Source organism: Poecilia formosa, unplaced genomic scaffold (genome assembly GCF_000485575.1).
Source record: "Poecilia formosa unplaced genomic scaffold, Poecilia_formosa-5.1.2 Scaffold648, whole genome shotgun sequence".
NCBI lineage: Eukaryota > Metazoa > Chordata > Actinopteri > Cyprinodontiformes > Poeciliidae > Poecilia > Poecilia formosa.
In genome coordinates this window covers 157,726-164,245 of record NW_006800587.1, presented here as the reverse complement: position 1 = coordinate 164,245, position 6,520 = coordinate 157,726, and positions in this window count along the sequence as shown.

Genomic DNA, 6,520 nt, shown 5'->3' with positions numbered 1-6,520 from the left:
GCCCTAAATCTCGTCAGCGACAATAGGCGAGAGCGGTCCATGAGGCGTCTATCCTTATATTATGTCTATGGGGCCTGCCATAGCAATGCAAGGCAAGGCAGTTCACTGCCTCCATGCAATATATGGACGACACCTATTATTCTTCACTTCAAAATAACTGCGACTTCCTTTCACCTGCGACTCGAACCGCTGCGTGCCTGCCCACAATGTATATTTACCAAAACATGCGGCTCGGCATCCAGGCTATTACTTCTATTGGCATTTCAAGTAACCATAGCGACATAATTAGCAAACTAGAAAGTGTGCATTTCCTATTAAAATGCAAGTGTGAATGCTGGATGCTCAATGTTGAATGCTTTCGGTGAAAATGGCAAAAGCGTTTGAAGCCAACTGCTGAAGACTTGCAGAAAGATAAGAAATAGTTCATGCAGTGTGAAAAATCCAGGCAAAAGCCAAAACTAGCTAAAATACTAATAGTATCTAGGCTACCACTAGCATGCTGGGTTACAGCAATATATTCCATGCAATGTAAAAAAAAAATTATGTAAAACCTAAAACTTGAAAAAAACACAAACGTTCCCCTGTTCCTTCTGATAGAAACAGTGGGTGAATGAAATCCATGCCTTTTATGGTTCCTGAGATATCGACATTTGTGGAGGCATCGTTTAGCACTGTGACTACAAAAAATATGCCACATGCAGTACGAAAAAAGCAATGTCAATAGCTCAAATTATTTTCAGGTGTTAAACGGCATAAAAGCTGTTAAACTGCCCAACTTCAAAATTGCCACTGCCTTGTTTCCTCCATGACAGCCCTGGATGATTGATTGCCATTAATAGGTAGGATCTGAAACATCCACTGTGAAACACAATGGACATTTTACATTGTAATTCTCAATTCTACCACAGGATAGAGTGGTATCCCACAAAAATTCATAAAAAGCTGAATATTATAAAAAAGTATGAAGGTTATGAATACCAAGAGATATAGCCGGAGCATTAGGAGAGCAAGCTGAATAGTATAAAAGTTGAATGGTGAAAATAGCACAAAGTATGCAGGAGAAGAAGCACAGTGAAATTTATGCAGCAACCAGAAAAGTGGAACATTTCCTATGAAAATGCAAGTGTGAATGCTCAATGCTGAATGCTTCTGGTGAAAATGGCAAAAGTGTTTGAAGCCAACTGCTAAAGACTTTCAGAAAAGTAAGAAATAGTCCAGTGAAAAACACAGTGTGAAAAACCCAGGTATGTAGAGTGAAAAACCCTGCAGGTATTAGTGTAAATGCCTAAAGCAGTGATTCGCTTTTGTGAGACTTGTTTTGTCCTAGCAACCTTAAAGGCTTTAGATTGTCTGAATCATCCAAAAATATTTCTTATGTTTTCCTTATGCAGATTATGTGATTAAAATGTAAGCTTGTAAATGAAATTCTTAAACTAAGCAATACTGCTGCACTGGCTGTCCTCGTGGGGTCAGTAAAAAAGAAACAAAAAAAACTTATCCGATCAAATCGTTTTATTTTCTCCCATCCTGTTGAAGTTACTCATTTCCTGTGTGCTCTATGCTTTTTTTCAGCCTATTTTCTATTTTTTTTGCTTCAGCTTTCAGGATATTTAGCCAGATTGATGTAATTCACAGAGCACTCTGATTTATTTGTTTATGATTAAACAAACTGTGGAGACTAAACTTTTAACCACCTCTGCCCACCTTTTCAAAGAGAAACTCAAACACAGATTTTGTAATTGGTATACTACTTTCTCTCTTGCTCTCGATGAAGGCGGACACCTTTTTCCTCTGCTCCCTCCCTGCCCTTGTCTGCCCTGCTTGCTGTGTTTTTGTCCTGTCTTTTTCTATATTTTTGGAGCCTTTCTTTGCATATCATCCAAATCTACAAATTATGGATCTGGTCTACCGGTGTCTCAATGCAATTGATCAAATTTTCTCAGTGAGAAAACTGGGCACAGGAGAGCCCTCTTGTCCTGCGAGGACACACCCGGCGGGATTCACCCTGGATTTATTCATGATAACAGGATTTCTGCTGTTTGGAGCTTGTGGATTTCTGGATTATCGACAAATTTGTGACGGATTTGGCCCAACTAGCGAACACTCGGACTGTTGGTGTGGACAGAGACGAGGACTCTAAAACTCACTAAAGGGATGGAATCGATCTTGGAGAAGTTGCTAGTTTCGGTTCAGTAGAATGACCAAACTAATTTGGATGATTGGGAACTGAGATGTTCCCAATCATCTTCCCTAAATCTTTCCTAAATCTTCCCTAAAGTCTCGGAGAGACTTTAGGGAAGAATGATCTAAGACATTCTAAGACATTCTGTTTCTGAATTGGCTTTCCCCATGTGGCCTTGGAAGGGCTGCATATTTCTAATCTCCTTCAAAATATGTAAACACAACACTCTTCCCTCCTCACCCCCTCCTGTATCCATGGATTTGCAAAGCTGAATGCTCCTAAGGACTTTCCCGGATAAACAACACCTTTATTGGACTCTGCCAGGAGGCTCAGTAACGTTTCTTCATGGCCCTTTGACGTCACCGCCTTCACTTGCGTCTTTGTATTGCCCATTGTTTTGTCTGAATGTTGCCATTTGCCTTAATGTGTCCTTTCCTCTTTTTTTGTTTTAGGTGGAGTACTCCCTATTTAACCCAGAAAATGATTATTTTAGTTTATTAGTAATATTAGAAATTGTGGAGTACGCACTATTTAGATCAATATTATACAGTACAGAAATGGAATCAGAATTAGAATTAGAATAACTACGAACTTGGAATCCAGAAATATTTAACAGGAACAGTCACTGCTTAGTTTCTATTACTTTTAACCGAGAAAAGGAATTAGATCAGTCATTTTTTAGCTTATTTTATCAGAAACTGTAGAGTACTCACTATTTAGAAATGGAATTAGATACTTAGCAACCCTGAACAGGAGCGCTTAGTTTACATACTTTAGAACAACATTAGATTAGTTTTCTTTCATCTTTTTGCTTTTTTCCTTTGGTTTGTTATTTTGTTTGTATTTCCTTTTAACTCATATAAAGCACTTTGAATTGCCTTGTTCCTGAAAATGTGCTATATAAATAAAATTACCTTACCTTACCTTACCTGATGCAGCCCATCCAGGCATCCCAGAATAGACTGTATAGGGACGTCCAATAAAGAAACCTCAATGAACCTCAATGTCCTTCCATTTAGACTCATAGGTTGGGTTACACCAGCACACCAGAGGTCTAATCTGGGCAGACAAGTAATAATCCACCAGGCAAGGCAGACCCATACTCCCCCGATCCCCAGGCAGCTGCAGGGTCGAGTATCTTACTCTTGGCCTTTTATTGCTCCATGTAAATCTTGAACAATGTTTATCCCACTCCCTAAATTGTTTTGCTAGAACCTCTACTGGGAGTCCTGCAAGTATGTATAATAGTCTTGCAAGAACATTTATCTTTATTGTTCAGATTCTGCTGCCGAGGTCAAGGGGAAGAAGGCTCCACTTGTCCAGGTCCTCATATATTTTCTTATTTATTGGTTTGTAATTAACCTCATATAATTGAGCCAAATTTTTTAATATAACACCCAAATACTCTATTTGTAATTGATGCCAATTGAATCGATAACTATTAATTGGTTGTTTTTGAAGGACAAAATGGAAGGTCAAAATTTGAGTTGTTTGTATGTTGAGTTTATAACCTGAGAGTCTGCCAGACATTTCTAGGATGTTCATAAGCAATGGAATACCTGATTCAGGGTTTATATTACTACTAAAATATCATCTGCATACAAGCATATTTTGTTTTCCACATTCCCTCTTGTGGGAATGTGGAAAACATTCCCACAATGTTTTCCATTGCCTCCTCTCTAATAACCTGAGCCAGTGTTTTGATATAAAGATTAAAGAGTAGTGGGCTTAATGGGCAGCCCTGCCTACATCCTCATTGTAATGTTTTTTCATTCGAGAGGTTTCCATTGATTTTAATTCTTGCTTTTGGCGAGGAATACATAGTTTTTATACACTGAATAAATCTATCACAGAACCCAAATCTCTTCATTACTTGAAACAAAAACTCTCACCCTACAGGATCATTGGCCTTCTCGGCAATGAAGGCCAATGAAGTGCAGTCCTGAGAAGGACTGCACTTGATTTTTCTTTAATTATTTGATCAATAACATGAACGGCCCTTCTTATACTATTATGCGTTTGTCTATTACCAATGAAACTTGTCTGGTCCTCATCTATCAGTGAAGGCAAAAGGGTACTTAATCTCTTAGCTGATATTGCAGGATATAGTTTGTATAGTCTATATTTAATACACTAACTGGTCTATACCCTTTAGGATCCGTTTTGTCCTTCCCCACCATTAGTATGACGATATAAATGCCTCTCGCCATGATAGTGGGAGAGTGCACCCCCATACCATACCATACCATACCATACCAACTTTATTTATAAAGCACTTTAAAACAACCAGAGCTGATACAAAGTGCTGTACATCAAAACACAACATAACAATAAAAAAACATAAAATAAAAACTTACAGTTTAAAAACAAAAACATACAATTTAAAACTAGATCCCGCTAGAGTTGAAAGCCAAGTAAAATAGATGTGTTTTAAAACGAGCTTTAAAAGTGGACCGTGAAGGGGCCTCTCTGACCTGCAAAGGCAAGTTGTTCCATAATTTGGGGCCCATGACAGAGAAAGCCCTGTCCACTCTGAGCTTCCTTCTTGATCTCGGTACCTCCAAAAGCAGCTGATCTGCGGACCTGAGAGACCGATAAGGTATGTATGGGTGAAGAAGCTCAGAGAGGTAAGCCAGGGCAAGATTATGTAGTGATTTAAAAACAAACATAAGAATTTTAAAATGAATCCTAAAATATACAGGGTGTAGTTGAAGGAGGCCTTTAATAGTGGGAGAACAGATTCCTTCGTGTCCTTATACCACTCAGGAGGGAACCAATTACAGCCCGGTGACTGGCTGGTTTTAAGATTTGATATCCCACCGTCAACTTCCTGACCTGATATTTCTGCCATTAACTTGTCATTTTGTTGTTTTTTTTCTTATAGATGGAAGATCCAAGGAGTTAAGAAATTTTTGAATTGTTTAATTATCCATTTGTCCAGCTGTGTGTACAAAGCTGCATAATATGCTTCAAATTATCTCTGATTTTCAAGTTTATTAGTTATCTTTGGGTTCCGAAATTTATAGATTGTTTTCCACCAGTTGTTTCTTAAGCCTCCATGAAAGCACCTTAGAAGCTTTAGGCCCTGCCTCATAATACCTTTTTTTTTAATTTCCTCACTTAAAATTTTGTGAATCTCCTGCCTAACAGGCCTCATTTGTTCCAGTAAGGAGGGGCTCTTGTTAATCGAATGCAGCTGCTCCAATCTTTTTAAATTTTCCTGCTTGTCTGTTGTTTTTTTGCTCTAATCTTCTTCAAATTAGCACATTTTGCAATAATTTTACCTGTAATTTACGCCTTAGCCGCATCCCGTAGAATTGCAGGGCTAACTGTTCCATTACCATCAGATTTTAAGTATATTTTAAGCTCCTCTGCCATCTCCATTTTGAATGCAGTACTATTTAATAAGCTTGTATTAAGATCAGAAATGCCTATTATACAATCTTTCACTCTGTGAAGGTCTTTATTGACCATAAAAAATAATACATTCTAGTATGTATGTTATGCCTAGTTGAGTAAAAAGTAAATTCATGATCATGTTTATGGAAATATCTCCATATATCTGTGAGTCCCAATTCTTGCAAGATTTTTTTAAATTGCTTTTCCAAGTGAGTCCTTCTTTGCTCTCGGCTAGTTGTATCCATTTTTGGGTTTAGGAAATTAAAATCACCTGCACATGTGCCACTTGCTTCTGTGGTCACAAGGCTAAATACCTTCTTAAAGAAATCCATAATACTACCAGGGGGGGCATAAACATTAGTTTATAAACATTAGAGTGACCTCTTCCTCTTTCCAGCTTCCCCTTCAACAACACAAATCTGCCTTCTATATCTTTATGTTCTATCTTTATGTCAAACCTGATATTGTTTGATATGAGAATGGCTACCCCTCTTTTTTTTCCAGATCTGTGAGAAACAAAATATGTTTTTCTATGACCCATTTTCTTTATTTTCTCATGTTCTTCATTTAACAAATGTGTTTCCTGCAAGACACCAATGCCAACCTCCTCTCATTTAAACTTTGAACTGATCTTGCTTCTTCTAATGGGATTTTTTTTATACCATTCACATTCAAAGAATGTATATTATACAGAATGTGAATGCTATACCATTCACATTCAGTCATTCACATGTTATATTATATGTACATATTATAATACTGCATATAATGCTGCAGTATTATATCATATTATAATACTACATAATTATATGTAGTATTATAATACTGCATAATCCTCTAAGCATTAACATGTTTTTTCCACCTGCGTGACAACACTCCTAACCCTCAGAACACACAAAGAACAGAAATACATAAAAACAGAACTTATAACAATGAAGA